The sequence below is a fragment of the Nuphar pumila genome, chromosome 1, assembly GCF_984573655.1.
Source record: "Nuphar pumila chromosome 1, dmNupPumi1.hap1.1, whole genome shotgun sequence".
NCBI classification, from domain to species: domain Eukaryota; kingdom Viridiplantae; phylum Streptophyta; class Magnoliopsida; order Nymphaeales; family Nymphaeaceae; genus Nuphar; species Nuphar pumila.
Window position 1 is genome coordinate 150,843,940 of NC_143249.1, and position 17,132 is coordinate 150,861,071.

Genomic DNA, 17,132 nt, shown 5'->3' on the forward strand with positions numbered 1-17,132 from the left:
TTTGTGCCTTTCCTCAAACGGAATTGTAATCAAAGATAGTCAAGCTAATAAGGCATCATCATATTTTCTTTTAAGAAATCATTTGAGCATCATCCAGTTCATTTGGGTACTGGTTACCCAAGCAAACAATGTTTTCATAGCCCAAATCCCTGATCCAAGTGACTCTGGGTTTGTTGTTTCTGCTAGCAACTTGACAGATACAGTTAACACCTTAGAAAAACTCCCTGCAAGAACTGTCCCCATTAGTTCGAACAAGGCAAGATGATAATAATCATTTAGCAATAACAGACTAAAGGATCCAAAAACACAGAGAGAAAATTTTCAATGTTGTATCCTTTCATCCATCCTAACTCCGCCTATGTATAACTGTTTAGTTATACACTGCTGGTCCCAAGCCCGGATAAAGGAGGAGGGTTGCGGTAGGCCTGTGATAGCCAGCATAAAAACTTAGTCATACCCTATGAAAATGAACCAATATGAGAATTTCGTTGGGGCGTTCCGTACTGAGCGACGCGCTGTACTCTCTAGGCTCGGAGGCAGTGATAAATGGGCAAGGGTTGCTAGGTCGTCGCCTAGAAGCGACGCGTCACACCGGCGCCCGGGTGTGGTGTCAAATAGGCAAGGGTTCCCTCACTTTGTTGGACGGGTGGGGGTAAAGAAGTTAGTCCAAGACCATAAAATTAGGTTAGCCACTTGGAACATAGGGTCTTTAACTGGTAAGTTGGTAGAGTTAGTAGATGTTATGTGTAGGAGAAAGATTGATATTTTATGTCTACAAGAGACCAAATGGGTAGGTGAGAAAGCAAAAGTGATAGAACCTTGGGGATATAAGATTGGGTACACAGGAATAAATAGGAATAGGAATGGAGTAGGGATTGTTATGAGTCGTCAGTTTATAGATCATGTAGTTGAGGTCCGTAGGAAGGGTGATAGAATTTTACTTATTAAATTAGTATTAGGTACGGATATTATTAATATTATTAGTGTTTATGCACCTCAAGTAGGTTTAGATGATTCCATTAAGCATCAATTTTGGGAAGATTTAGATGGAGTCTTAATTTTAGATCTTAGAATTAGACAATGCTGCAAAAGGGATAGACATAGGATAGATCCTAGAATTAAGTGGTGGGCAGTGAAAGGAGCTAAACAAGGAATGTTTATAGAGCAGGTAGTTAAGGAAGTTGATTGGTGTCTCGAGGAGGATTCAGAATCAATGTGGAATAAGATAGCGGGTGGCATGAGAAAAGTGGCTAAGGAGGTATTGGGTGAGTTTAAAGGCGGTGCACCACTAGGTAAGGATACATCATGGTGGAACGAGGATGTCAAATTAGCTATTAAGGTTAAAAGAGAGTGTTATAGAAATCTAAGTAAGAGTCGTGATAATGAGAATTTGGAGAAGTATATGATAGCAAAGAAGGAAGCTAAAAAAGTAGTTCGAAACGCGAGGGCTAAGGTATATAAGGAGGTTTATGACAAGTTGGATACCAAAGAAGGCGAGAAGGATATTTATAGGCTTGCAAAGATGAGAGATAGGAAATCGAGGGATTTGGGTATGGTTAGATGTATCAAAGATGAAACACAAAGGGTTTTAGTTAAAGATGAGGAGATTAAGGAGAGATGGAAAGATTATTTTGATAAGCTATTTAATGATAGTCATGCTCAAGATCTTGGAGACTTCTCCATTCCTTTTCATGAGATAAATCGTGACTTCATGCGCAAGATTCAAAAGAAAGAAATTGCAGAGGCTTTGAAGAAAATGAAATCTAGAAGGGCAGTTGGACCAGATGGTATATCTATCGAGGCTTGGAAATGCTTGGGAGAGAAAGGTTTAGAATGGTTGATAAATCTTTTTAACTTGATTTGGCGAACAAATAAGATGCCTAATGAGTGGAGGAAGAGTATTTTGGTGCCTTTATATAAGAATAAGGGTGATATACAAGATTGCACAAACTATCGTGGTATAAAACTCATGAGTCATACTATGAAATTTTGGGAGAGGGTGATTGAGTCTAGGTTGAGGAAGGTTGTCATGATATCGGAGAATCAATTTGGTTTTATGCCTGGAAGATCAACTATGGAAGCTATACATCTTCTTAGACAACTTATTGAAAGATATAGAGAGAGGAACAAAGATTTGCATATGGTTTTTATTGATTTAGAGAAGACATACGATAGAGTACCTAGGGACGTTCTCTGGTGGACAATGATGAAAAAAGGTGTTTCCCTAAAGTACATTAGTATAATTAAAGATATGTATGAAGGAGTAGTAACCAATGTCCGCACTTGTAGAGGGGTGACAACCAATTTTCCGATAACGGTTGGGTTACATCAAGGATCTGCTTTAAGCCCTTTCCTATTTGCGATAGTGATGGATGAGCTTACGAGATCAATTCAAGAAAATGTATCGTGGTGTATGTTGTTTGCTGATGATATTGTTTTGATTGATGAGTCTAGAGCTGGGGTTAATGCTAAGTTAGAATTATGGAGACAGACATTGGAAGCTAGAGGTTTTAAGTTGAGTAAGAGTAAGACTGAATATATGGAATGTCGGTTTAGTAAGCAACGAAGTATTGATGGGAGTGTAGTGAAGCTTGGTGAGCAAGAAATACCGATGAATGATTATTTCAAATATTTGGGATCCATCATTCAAAAGTATGGAGAAATTGATGGAGATGTAAATCATAGGATAAAGGTTGGGTGGATGAAATGAAAAAGTGCAACTGGAGTGTTGTGCGATCGTAGAATGCCATTGCGGTTGAAGGGAAAGTTTTATAGGATGACTATTAGACCTGCTTTACTATATGGTACGGAATGTTGGGCTGCCAAGAGACATCATATTCAAAAAATGAGTGTAGCTGAGATGCGGATGCTTAGATGAATGTGTGGAAATACAATAAAAGATAAGATTCAGAACGAGGAGATACGTAAGAAGGTAGGTGTTGCACCCATTGAAAATAAGATGCGAGAGAATCGTTTACGGTGGTTTGGACATATTCGGCGAAGGCCTAATGATGCTCCAGTTAGAAGGTTGGAGAAATGGGAAAATATATTAGTTAAAAGAGGTCGGGGTAGGCCTAGGAAGACTTGGATGGAGATGATAGGAAAGGATATGAATGCTTTGAACCTCACCGAGGACATGGCATTGGATAGAAATGATTGGAGGAAAAGGATTCATGTGGAAGACCCAAAATGAATTTCTTTTTTGGTTCATATCGCTGACCCCAATTGTTTTGGGATGAAGGCGTAGTTGTTGTTGTTGTTGTTTGTTGTGTATCCTTTCATCCATCCTACCCAATTTGAAGAAGTTTTTCCTAACTTTCTTGAGATTCCTTACACATTCGAGATGAAAGACATTATGACAGATTGTGACCGAACGAGGCTCGTGGCATCTGCAAGAGGTGTTTGAAGTCAAGCTAGATTGCCTAATTCTCCATCCTCTTGATGCGCCCCTCTTACAGGAAAAGTCATTAGATATTGAACAGGGTCAGGTACGAAAGATGCTCATCTTGCCATTACACCAACATTATCATACTAGCCTTGTAATTAGACCTCACGTTGATCGATTCAAACATGCAAATACAAGCGAAAGAACTATTTTCACAATCCTACTGCCTAGTGAAGGAGTGCTGCCAGTAGGCATTGTTGAAGGAAGCATCAAAAGATATCACAAAGGAGAGTCTTCGTAGTAACAAAGGCATTCAAATAGTGAACAATTTTTCTGATAATAAACAAAAACCAAACACTTATGATGCCTAAGATGCAGGGGATGAATGAATTATGGGGTACAGGGATGGATCAGATGTTAGAAAATGAAAAGCTTAGATCATATCATCTCAAATAGGTTTTAACGAAAATACAATGCTAATGACTAGAATTAAGATGCAGATGAGTTATAATTGGTAATGAAGATGTTGATCATGATGAAACAAAATAATACAGAATCAACCAAAATCCCAATAACACAGAGATAATAGATCACAGCGAAAATGAATATCAGATGTTGTAAAGCAAAACGAGGCAAAGGATGGTCAGATGGAGGGACCACAACAAATTGCGAGATGCTAAATGAGCAAAAAAAAAACCACGGAAGATAACGGAAATGCTTAAACAAAAGTGCAAAAGAAAACTAGATCAATGCATTAGAACAAAGAATGCAGATGTAGTACTGAATTAAATGGGATACTATAAATTTGATGCTAAAAGATCCACTAAATGAAATACATAACAGAATTGAAGGAAGAGGAAGAAAAATGTCGATGATGACATTATGTTAAAACATGAAATTAATTAGAGAGAGGTCGAAAAACACTAGAAGGAATTCAGAGGCAAATCGCAGGAAAGAGAAATGGATGATGAAAAATCAGGAATCAAGACTAAAGGAAATCTACAATTTAGATATAAGAAATGTCAGAATCCGAGGATTCCATTGATATAGCACCATGCATGTGGATCGGTGTTTGCTATATGCAAACCGATATCACAATGATGCTCTAATAAAGCGATTAAACAGAAAAATAAGAGAAAAGAAGGATCGGAAATAACAGAGAGGAAAGGGAGGGGTAAAGGCTCTCACCGGATAGCCTTGTCCTTCGGGGTCTTTATTTGCAGAAGTTCTTGAGGGGAGAGCTCGGATGAGGCAAAAATTTAATAAAAGAAGACAATAAATCATAGAAACGAAACTCCCACATCCCAAGTTGCAGAGATATAATTTCAGAAGATGAAATCGCAAAAATGAGTGACGTCTTCCCATCATTAACTGCAGAAGCGTGATCTTAGGGAAGACAGGATCGCTAAAAGGAATTGGCAACTATGGGTTGTCATTTACAGAAATATAATCCCAGAGCGTGTGCATCGCTAAAATGAATTTAGCCACTTCAAATTGCAAGATTACAGAAAACATATAACGGAGAACGATGCTGAAACGTAAACGAAATAAAGGAGAATAAAGAGCAAAACATTAAAGAAAAGTGTGATGCCATGAATCACACCAAGAGCATCATATCTGAGGAAATTTGTACTTATATAAACTGAGTAAACTTTGAGAAGAAGAATTGTAAAATCGAAAGCAAGATGTGGGAACCATTTGTTTCATTGATATTGCACAAAGGGAGGGGTTGATGTTGTTATAGGCAAAACCAACCTCTCTAGAGTGCGTTAATGAGAAGGGGAAACCAGATGGAAATGAAGAACAACAATGTAAGAAGGGATCTATATAGAGAAAAAAAATTGAAAATGGTAGAGGAGTCCCTACTTGGTTTTTGTAGGGGATTGGATCTCTTTTAGGCAACTGCAGGGGAGGCGCCTTGCAGAGAGATCGTTCTTCAGCTCTATGCCAGGAAACCCAGAGGAAGGAGGGAGCAAGAGTGGATCAGGATGGAGAAGATGGATTCAAAGGAGCAATGGCGCAAAGATGGATGCCCTCGATCTCCCACAACGATCTCTGTAACGCCCCGGATTTCCAAAACAAAGCTAAGTTAAAATTTTCATGAATTTCTTTTTTTTTCTTTGCAGCGGAACTTAGAAAAGCTTTTAGCAGCGGAATAAGACGATAATGAGTCGTCGGTTTTAGAAAGCTCCGAGCACGTTGCAGGTATGTGGCCAAGCAACTCATTGACCACCAAAGTGTTCCATTTTATCGAAAACCACATGTTTATTACAACACTACTGCTTAGAAAAGCAGTATAGGTTCAATAAAAGGAAGCAGTACAAAATCTGTCTAGAGAAACCCTGGAACTCGATGCCGCCTTACTCCGCATATCGCCACGCAGGTTCAACACCTGAAATCCCCATAAAACGGGGTCAGAACCACTGATGGTCTGGTAAGCATGCAGTCATACATCCATTCAACTCAAGTACGATAATGACCACTCAGGGTCGCAATGCGCAATAACGACGCTCAAGCCTCCAAGACTTAGCGTATATCGCAAGAGCCTCCTCAGGGCTATGAGTTGAACATCCGCTCGAGTCCTCATGACTTAGAGCAAGTCTTTTCAGGGCTGTGATTTGAATAGCCGCTTAAGTCTCCATGACTTAGCCATGACCTCTTCCGGGTCTCAAAGTGATGTCTAGCTCAAGTCTTCATACTTGGCACATCCGTATCCCACGCATCTAAGGACAACTCCTCGAGCTTCGCTTAGTCGTGCGGATACAACACGGGTCTTTGCCCAGTCGGTCCAGTAGTATACCGAACATGACACCTTCACAAAGGTTATGCAGGACTGACTCAACACGTCATCCACTCATACATTCAAAACATCGTTGTACCTAGAACTAATGCATTGTTTGATAATTAACCGCTCCCGCCTTTGGTACGCAGGTAGAGCTATTGTCCGGGCATCAACGCGAAGTTCTGGGGGTTGATTATTCTATGTATTTTAGATACCCCAGAGGCCTGTTGACCCTATCCATAGTAGGGCAGTGTGTTTCAACTGGGACAACCCTACTAGGCCCATATTCGGATGCATCCTCTACTTGCAGTAGTTGGGTTCAATCCTTATATCTTAAGGATAACCACGACCCCAAAACCCATGAGTGACTGAGGCCATCGTGGACTCTATCAGGTCCAAAGTAAAATACATGTCACTCAAGGCTGTACCATCACTGTCATTCCACAGTGAGCATAATTCCTGAAGGGGTCTGCCAGTCTTACAATTACTTGGACAGAATCTGCATGCCATTTAGGCAGCCCGTGCTTTTAGCACTACGGGAGTATGTACCCGACCCCATTCAGTCTGCCCCAACACAGTCATTACTGAGGGGGTACCCCTAACACGATTTTCAACCGCGGGGTATGTGCGACCTTAAGTCTTATTCATATGCATGCAGAACACCGCTCTTTGGCACCTCGGCCACCACGAGCATCACACCTCTTTGGGTGGAAACAACACACTCTGGCTCTTCGGCCCTTACGAGTCTGGTTGCGTAACCGTTCTCAATGAGCATGCATATGACTCGATCTAAATAGATCGGCTACTCGGCGTATTTTTACGCAACGAGTCCAAACCTAGACAAGGCGCAACCTCTACTCCGGCTCAGCGGCCCTTACGAGCAAGGTGCCCTTGCAGGCACAAGGATACGAGCCGATCTGGCATCGTTCCATCAACGGACATCATTATGCTGTTTCATTGGTTCCGGCAGCTCTTCTGCCGACCATTTCGTCAGCACCTCCCCTGCTCTACCGGCAGTGATGCGACGAACCCTTCTACGTTGTAGAGGGCAAACCATGAACTGGGTAGCACTCTGCTATATGTTAGAGTATCCTGCTACGTTCTTTCTGAGCTATTCTTAGCTTCTTCAGAAATTTCAGCAGCACTTCCTCTCTTTTACGAAGAAAGCGTGTGTTTCTTTTATCCATTTCAGCGGCATCTCCCCTCTTTGGTAGGAAATCACCACGCTTAATTCGGGAAATGGATGCGCACCGTTGTGCGTACTTTGCATCCATCAAGGTTGCAGGAACCCTGGGCCATAGCCAGGCCATACGTAATTGACTCAGTTTTTATGTAAAGAGCATTTTGCCAAAAATCGAAGCCTTTCCAATAGGGGCTTCATTCGTCAAGCAGAATCTTGAACGAGGAGCGGTCAGGGAATCGCATTGGCGATTTGGAGTTTGATCTCCATTTGAACGCTCATTTATGCGCTATATATGTAGTATAAGCAGAAGCCTGTGCTTTATACAGCGGCGGCGTAAAGAAATGCATATACTATTGTTCAGGGTGTGTAACTGAACGAAATATTCTACATATATAACAAAGCAGAAGCCTTGGCATCGTTCGACGCGACGGCGTAAGTAAATACATTGTAGAAAGCAGGAGCCTTGGCATCGTTCGACGCGACGGCATAAGTAAATGCATAATCGGAAGTGCAGTAATCGGAAGTGCAGAAAACAGGGAGCCTTGGCATCATACGACGCGACGGCAAAGGTAAATTACATAGCCTGTGCGATATAAGACGCGTCGGCAGAATCAGCAGATATACACCTAGATCCGCATCCAACGATAGTTACGAGGCGAGCGGGTGAACACCGAAGTGTCCTAAAGGGCTCAACCAAGAACTAAAGCGAGATACCATTTTGAAGAACGCATATACTGCGTGTTTGAACATAAATATATCCGACGATAGTTACGAGACGAGCGGGTGAACACCGAAGTGTCCAAAAAGGGCTCAATCAAGAACTAAAGCAAGATACTACTTCAGAAAGTATATTCTATATACAAACAGTCAAATACTTGAGAGAGATGGATCAACGAAGCGAACTTACTTCAAATCGTGGAAGAAACGGCTCCGGGTTGCTTCTTTGGCTTCGAGCCTTCCTTCGAGAGGTCAGACTAAGTCAGATGAAGCTGACTTAGTTGAGAAAGAGGTAGAGTAGGTCAAGCTACTCAACCTAAGTGGTTTGAATCAAACAGGGTTCGATCCAAGTCAACTGGGTTCAGCAGGTTCGAACTCAGCTCAAGTAGGCTAAGTCTGGGTTCAGAAATCCAAACCAGAATCTAGACCAAAAAGGACTTTGACTTTGACTTTAAACCCAACTAGGTTCAAGTCAAGTCAACTGGGTTTGGACCAGGTCAAGTGGGTTCAGACCCAGGTCAGGTGGGTTAGGACCAGGTCAGGCAGGCTCAGGCTAAGTCAGGCAGGCTCAGACCAGGTCAGGTGGGCTCAGGTGGGCTAGGCTAGGTAGGGGAGGTTTAGGAGAGAGAGAGAAGGCAAGAGAGAGAGGGGGGGTCGATTTTTATGAGAAGAGAGAGAGTGGGGAGGGCTATTTATAGCCCAAGCCCACCTCCTCTTGGATTTTTTCATCCCCCTTCTACCCCCTTGGCTTCTTTTTAATTCCAAGAGGTTCCTTGGTGTGGGGCCCACTTGGATATTCCATGGGATATTTTTGTGGGTCCCACCAGATATTTTTTGAGGAATATTTCTGTGGGGCCCACCAATATTTTCGTGGGTCCCGCAAGAATTTCGGGTTTCCGGCGATTTTTTCCGAAAAATTCTGAGTATGCCATTCCCTTCGTATTGATGTAACTAAGAAAGTTGGCTCGCAGGAATCCTTTGATTTCATTCAGGTAGGAAGTTATGGCTTCCAGAGTGTTTGGGCATATATTCGCGATTCGACGAATATCCTAAGTATAACTGGCTCGCAGGAATTGATTCGTTTCGCATTCTGAGAAGAAATGCTATTTTTACCGGTAAATGCCTCATGAATTTTATTCAGATATTTTCTGAAAAATTGCGGGTCTTACAATCTCCCTTTATAGCGGGAGGCCGTTAGAAAAGTTACGAATCGAGTGTGAAGGTTTTTGAAAATTTTCAAAAGAGTTGTTCCTTTCAAAATGATTTTTCTCAAAAGGGGTTTTTAGCAAAAAGTCCATTTTCAAAGAGGGATTGCTAAAACTATCTTTTGTGTTTTTCTTTTTCTATTTCAATTTTTGTTTGTTCTTTTAATTTTTTTAGTTTTTTTTTGTGTTTTTGAAATAAAAACTTTAAAACTATGGGAAAATAAGGGATTTAAAACTATATTTGCAAAATTTTAAAAAGATGGGTTTTCTGAGAATTCAGGGCGGGTTTTTGATCCAGGTTTTGAGGAAATATTCGAGTTTTGAACCTCGAATTGAGAAATATAGAGCAGTGGATCTAAATGGATACCGGAGGACTGTCTGAGCCTTTCAAAATTATTTTTGGTATTTTTGAAAATTTTAAATTTAAAATTAGATAATAAGGCTCAGATTTAAATTTTGGTACTAGATTTGGTTCTGTAATTGAGTCAGATATAGAAAATGGATTTGATTCCAGTAAAATCTGAGAGATAAACTAGAATTTTGATAGAAATTGACTCAATTAATCAGAAAATGGGGGTCAGGGGCAAAAAGGAAAATTCATAAAATTTTGAAAAATTTGGGGTGTTCACAGATGCCCCTCTTTGCTACTAAGTCGGTTGAAAGTCGAGCTTAGTAGCAAAGAAAACACTCTAAATTTTGAAAAATGCCCGAGTCGGCAGATCTGAACTAGGTGTGGAAGAATTTTATCATGGTTTCTCAGGCTTAAAACCTGATCCTGAATGGCTTTGGGGAGACGAAATCATCGAAAATGATATGACTGGAATCAGAAATGAGGAAATCGTGATGGGACTTTGGGTGAAGGTCCCGAAATGGTGGAAAATAAGAATTTTGATCAAGTCTCATGGGTGAGACCAGATCAGCTTTTTGGAATGACTCAGGTTTAGCCCTAACCTGGATGGGACGAAGATATATCAAGATGAATTTCAGGTTCTACCCTTACCTGAATGGGAAAGGAATACATGAAGACCTTGATGGAATATTTTTTGAGAAAAATGCCTCATGAGATAAAGCTCAGGTATAATCCTTTCCTGGCTGGATATAAAGGGCATGGATTCCTTGATGGGGAAAACCATGATGGGACTAAGAGAACTACCTCGTCGAAACGAGGAACCTCGTCGGAATGAGGCTTAGGTTTAACCCAAACCTGAACGGAAGATACCTCGTGGAGCAAGGTTCAGGCTTAACCCTTAACCTGAAAGGGACGATATCTCGAGGAGCGAGGTTCAGACTTAACCCTTAACCTGAAAGGGATGACCATACGAAATCCTCGAATGAAAAAACCATGATGGGACCTTCAGAGTTTGGACGAACAAATCCAAGAGGGGTTTGCGAAAGGAGGAAAAATGGGGTTCCCTAAAGCTTGTAAAAGGGATGATCTTGGGTGCCTCATTGCTGAGACTAAATCAGCTTTTAAAATCAATGACCTTTCGCAGAAAGTTCAGATTTGACCCTTAACCTGAGCGGGTGGTACCTCGATGAGTGAGGTAACAGGTTTAATCCTTAGCCTGAATGGATACAGAATCCTCGAGGAGTGAGAAAACTGTGATGGGACCTCTGAATTTTGCACAACAAGTCCAAGAAGGGTTTGCAAAAGGAGAAAAATGGGTGTCCCTAAAGCTTGAAAAGGGGTTGATATTGGGTGTCTCATTGCTGAGACTGAAATATCTTTTAAAATCGATGACCTCTTGCAGAAAGTTCAGGTTTGACCCTTAACCTGAGCAGGTGGTACCTCGAGAAACAAGGTAACAGGTTTAATCCTTAGCCTGAACGGATACAGAATCCTCGAGGAGCAAGGAAACTGTGATGGGACCTCTGGATTTTGCACAACAAATCCAAGAGGGGTTTGCAAAAGGAGGAAAATGGGTGTCCCTAAAGCTTGAAAAGGGGTTGATATTAGGCGTCTTATTGTTGAGACTAAAATAGCTTTTAAAATCGATGACCTCTTGCAGAAAGTTCAGGTTTTACCCTTATCTTGAGCGAGAACTGTCTATGGCGGAACAGTGGGGAACACAGGGAAGTGTGCAGATCTGAGAGCCTAAGCGCTCAGATCGAAACAGAAGGGAAGGAATTTCCAGTCGTAAAGAGGGACGACGTCAGGATATGTCAAAATGAACATCAAGTTTCATGTTTCATGTCGAGATAACTAGAAAATTTTGCCAATAATATGCCAAAAAATTGTAGTTGATTCAGAATGATTGAATTGTGCCCATATGTGTGAAAACATCACCTCTCTACATAGAGTATTAACTGTAATTAGGCTAACTCCGTAGAATCAAGAATCAAATTCAAATTTGTTGTTGTTGAGTTTCTTTAAGGAAGATATCAATTTCCTTGATATGAAAAGAGAAGAAATATTCTTAGCTTCATAAAAGCAATTAAAATGGAAAGATATTGATAGAAGAAATTCACATAGATAAAGATAATTCCTTGCAGTTTCGGCAGTTTGATATCTTGAGGCTTTTCCCATGATGATCTTTTTGCACTCTTTTTTTTAGTCATTGAGCTTTCTTGGGTTTCAGAGAGAAGCTTATTACATCATCCTTCATTTTGGAGATTGTAAACACCCCAAATTTTCCACGTCCATTCTCAAACAACCCTCCTCGTGCAGTGTCAACCCTGTTAGGTCAGTGTAGGAGTCAAACCTCGAGTCAGTTTCAGAAAATCACCATTTTACCAACTTTCACTAGGAAAATTACCATTTTACCCCTAGGTCATCCCGGACCCTAGTCAGTCGGAGTCAACCAAGCTCACTGGTCAGTTCAGAACATTTAGAATATCAGTTATTTCAAGCTCATTTGAGCTCACAGTGAGAAAGACATTTTCATTTATGCCAAAATGAGATCATTTCTTCAGAAATGAGCTCATTTCTCACTCAAATCCAAGTCAATTGTCTCTGAGTCAGTCATTCATAGTCAGTCATATTCCCCAAAGTCTAACTTGAGCTCACCAGGAGTTCGAGTGCTCCAGTTTCAGTTCAAAACCATTTCTAAGTGTCACAAAGCCCATTTTAGTCCATTTCAGCTCTTTCAGCTGAAACTGAGCTGAGTTCAGTCAATTGAGCTAGTGTTTGAGCTTCGATTTTAGTTCATGTCAGTATTACTGACCTTTGTTATAGCTCAAACCCAGCTCAGATTTGTAATTCACTTCACTCCAGTGACCATTCTGTACCATTTCTCTAAAAATGGCAGCTTTTCTTAAAAATTCTGTCGGAAAGGCCAGTTGAGTCAGTATCATTGTCAGCTCATTGAAGTTCTGAAACTCTAAAACCCAGCTTAATCTAGCTCATCTCAGTTCAATCCAGCTCGAACCCTGATTTTTAGTGTCACTCTAATCCAATAGAGTCCCAAAACCATTTCTTCAACCATTTTGCAAATTTTATCAATTTTAACACCTTTTGAACTGGTACAATTGCCAATCGGGGTTTAAAATCTAAAATTCTTCATTCAGGGTCTGCATTTCGCAAGTCATTTCTCATCATTTTATATCATTTCTCATCATTTCATAACATTTCATCACATTTCATTCCATTTTTGAAGTCCAAAACTCCAGTTTTATAAATTTCAATCCAGATTGAGTTTTAAAAGTTTTCAGAAATCAAATTCAAACCCTGGGTTTCCAAAATTGACATTTTTACCCTCGGGATTCTAAATTTGGAAATATTTTCTCGAAAAAAACAATATGAATTTATTTCAAAATTAAATTTTCAAATTCTACATTGGATTGGCTTCGCAACGAGGTATTGAACTTCAAAATCCGAGCTTGTTTCAAAAATTGCCAAAAATAGCTCGTTTTGTCTGGAAATTCTAAATTTGAAAATATTTTCTTGAGAAAAACAATCTGGATTTCTTTCAAAATTAAATTTTCAAATTCTACACTGGATTGGCTTCACAACGAGGTATTAAACTTCAAAATCCGAGCTCGTTTCAAAAACTGCCAAAAATAGCTCGTTTCGTCTCGATTTTTTTTTTTTGGAAATATTTTTTCAAGAAAAACAATCTGGATTTCTTTCAAAATTAAATTTTCAAATTCTACACTGGATTTGCTTCACAACGAGGTAATGAACTTCAAAATCCGATCTCATTTCAAAAACTGCCAAAAATAGCTCGTTTCATCTAAAAAATTTCTGAAAAGACTATTTTACCCCTTTAATCATCAAAATGAATTTCAAAAGTGGAATTTGGACCCGCTCTTAGATGGCCTATCCATTTGCATTTTCTTGTTTTAATTTATAAGAAAAGAAAAAAAAAATCTTTATTTTTTGTTTGTTTTATTTTATTTTTTTATTTTATTTTCCTAAGGTGGGACCCACAAGGGGGTCGACCACCCTAGCCCTCAATCCAGCCCATTTTCTTTCTTTCTTCCTCCATTTTCTTTATTTTTATTTTTATTTTTTATTTTTTATTTTCTTTTCTTTCCTTCTTTCTTTCTTTTCTTTCTTTCTTCTTCCTTTTTCTTTATTTCTTTCTTTCTTTCTTTCCTCCTTTCTTTCCTCTCCCAGCCACTCACGTATACCCCCCTTTCCAGCCCCTTCTCTTCCTTTCCCTCCTTTCCTTTCCTTTTCCTTCTTCCCCTCTTCTTTCCTTTTCTTTCCCTTCTTTCTTTCCCCTTTTCTTCCTTGCCTCCTTTCCTTCTTTTTCAAATAGCACAATGGCTACAGCCCTCCACGTACGTGGATTTATAGAATACCTTTAGAAACTTAGGTTTTGATTTTTATCAAAACCTAAGTTAGCATAAAAGCTAAAAGGGAAGGAACGGCTGCTAGCCCCTTTACGCATCTCTCTCTCTCTCTCTCTCTCTCTCTCTCCCATTGGCTGCAGCTTCCAGCCATTGAAACCCCATCCTTGCAGCCATCAGCAGCACAACCAGCTGGGCCTCCACGCACAACACCCTTGCAGCTCTCAGCAACACCAACTGGAAGCCTCTACGCACAACACCCTTGCAGCTCTCAGCAGCACCAACTGGAAGCCTTCACGCACAACACCCTTTCAAGCCATCAACAGCATCAACGTTTTCATTTCCAACACCAACACAGCCACCATCTTTACCTTCCAACAGCAGCTGGTCCATTTTGCTCCAGCCTCAGCCAAGGCATCACCAACCTTCAACACAATCATACCAGCACCATTCACGCCCAGCCACCTTCTGATAACAGCAGCTACCTCCAGTCATTGCCGCCATTGACCTCAGCCTCTCCATCCAGCGTGGTTAATTGCTTCAAGCTCATCCTTGTTTCAGCCACAGCACAACAGTCGTTCCCTTCGGTTCAGCCAAAGGCAGCCCAACCTTCATTGTTCCAGCAGCTGCTCCACGTTGAAGCCTCCTTCTAGCTGCCACCTCTGGATCTCCTTCTAGCAGCCACCACGAGAGAACCGTCAGCCAGCCCCTTTTGTGACAGCTACCACATCCACATCTCTCAACAACAGCCCCAGTTGTAGCTTCTTCTCTTCCAAGGCAACCCAACCTTGTAGCCGATCCAAGGTATTTTACTTGACCTCATCCAAAGATATATTTTTCTTTTTTTTGTTTTATCTTTTGTTGCAAATCTGATATAAAAATCAATTTTTTTTTTTTATAAAAAAGATGATCATAGTTTAGTATCAATCAAGCCATGGTGATGTTCGTTTTGAATCTTATTCTCTTTAGTAAAGACTATATGGATGAGAAGATCCATCCCTTCAATGGATCGGATCTCTCATCGATAGCCAATATCGAGTCAAATTCATGGATCCCTGCTTTTCTTCATTTTAAACATTATATTCATGTTAACTATGCATTTTAAGCATTTTATTAATTTAGTTTTATTGTTTTATTAATAGTTTATTTGATATGTATATTAAGGTCTGTAGAAGTTAGTGTTAGCATAAGTTACAACCGTTATTTTATGCATATTTTTATTCCAATAAATTTTAAAAAAATTGTGGTAGTTAGGTCTGTTTGTCCATAATCTCACATTAAAAATTTGATTCAATTCGGGTTTCGGAACCCATCTCAACCGATCAAACTTTAAATCGGGTTTGCTGTCTCTCCGAACTTTCAATTTCTGCTTTAGCAGAAACAAATCTCCAACACCACCCTCGTGGGAGATTTGGATTGTTCTTCAAAAATCACAGTGGATTTATAATTGAATCTACTAATGATCTGGAAATTTTGGGGTTTTTCCAATTAGCTTTGACCTTTTTCAAAAATCAAATTTCTCAGACCTCTGGGAAAATATTGATTTTCTTTTGTCAGGGTATAGGTAGACTCTAATGCACCAAGTCCGTTCAATCCGTAGTCTGTCTGCAAAAACTTTCTACACAAAAGTTGTTTCTAACATGTTTTACTGTCACTTTCCAAAATTTGATGATTTTTGAAACTATTTTATTATTTTTCCCAAAATTGTTTTTTCTGTCTGACAGATTTTAATATCCCAAAATTTCAGAGATTTGGGTCTCTGATAACAATGTGACCTTTTCCAAACCGTAACCCGAATACCAATAGTGTCAAAAGATCAAATTTTACCCTATTTGTCAGGGACATTTTCTCACAATTTCAGACTTTTTACCATCTGTTTACTGTATTTCTCATATTTTCTACCGAAACCTGTCTGTTTCCCCTAAATCCTAGAGTCGCCGGATTCCGATCCGACTTGCCGGAGTGGAATAGCTCCGACAATAGGTCAAACCAGAAAGTATAAAGGTAAAAAATCCTTGCCTTACTGTCCTCTGTCACCTCACAAAATTTGGGAAATTTTCATGGAAGTTTGATATCCGAAATCCTATTTAGAATCAATATTTTAGGCAAAAATCACAAAATTTAGGGTTTTTATTTGAATTTCTATATTTAAAAATACAAAAAAATATATTTTCGAGCTCCATTATATTTTTAGGGTTAGTTTAGGTGTCCATACTAAATTTGGATTAATTCCAAGTTCATTTGCTCCATGTGTTAGTTTATCTTTAAATTCAGAAGTGAAAATCAAGCGAAAATCAGTTTAAATTTGATATTTTATGATATTTTCGCCATTTTATGGTTTTTATCATGTACATAAGCATGTATACTCATATTAGGGTTAATTTTAATCTCATTTGCATTTCATATTTTTCAATTTTGCAAAATTTATTTCAGAAAACCCTGGTTTCAAGGCCATAGTCTTGTTGTCAGGGGTATTTTGGTCATTTTGACCTAAATTTCGAAATTTCAATTTCTAACTCTCCAAAATTTCATGGAAATCATCATATTTTATCATATTATATTTGATTTATTTAATTTGATTTTCAAATTTCCAAAATTTACAAAAAAAAAATTAGAAAACCCTGATTTCAAGGTCATCAGGGGCATTTTGGTCATTTTGAACCCACATTCTAATTTTCAAGTTTATTTTCGAAATTTATTCGTTATTTATCATGTTTATATCAAAGGGGGTATGAATTTGGGTTTATATCTGAATAATATATGATAATTTTCCATATTTTCGGATAAATTCAGAAAAACCTACATTTTTGTGCTAACACTGTTTTCTAGTTTTGCAGGAACATTCAAGAAGAAGACTTAGCTTTTATTTATTTTATTTCAATTCAATGTAAAAGTCAATGTAATATTTTAAATAAGAGTTACTTTTCTGCTTAGAATAGGGTTGCATTGCATATAGTTTAATTTCTGCAAATTTCAATATGTGATGTATGATTCATGCATATTTATTTCAAATTCACTATGGTTTACATGAATGGCATGTGCACAAGCTCTTATGGAGTTTATAAACTCGGTGGGATTCATATTTATGGCCATAGTCAGAATACGAAGAAAACCAAGATTTATGAT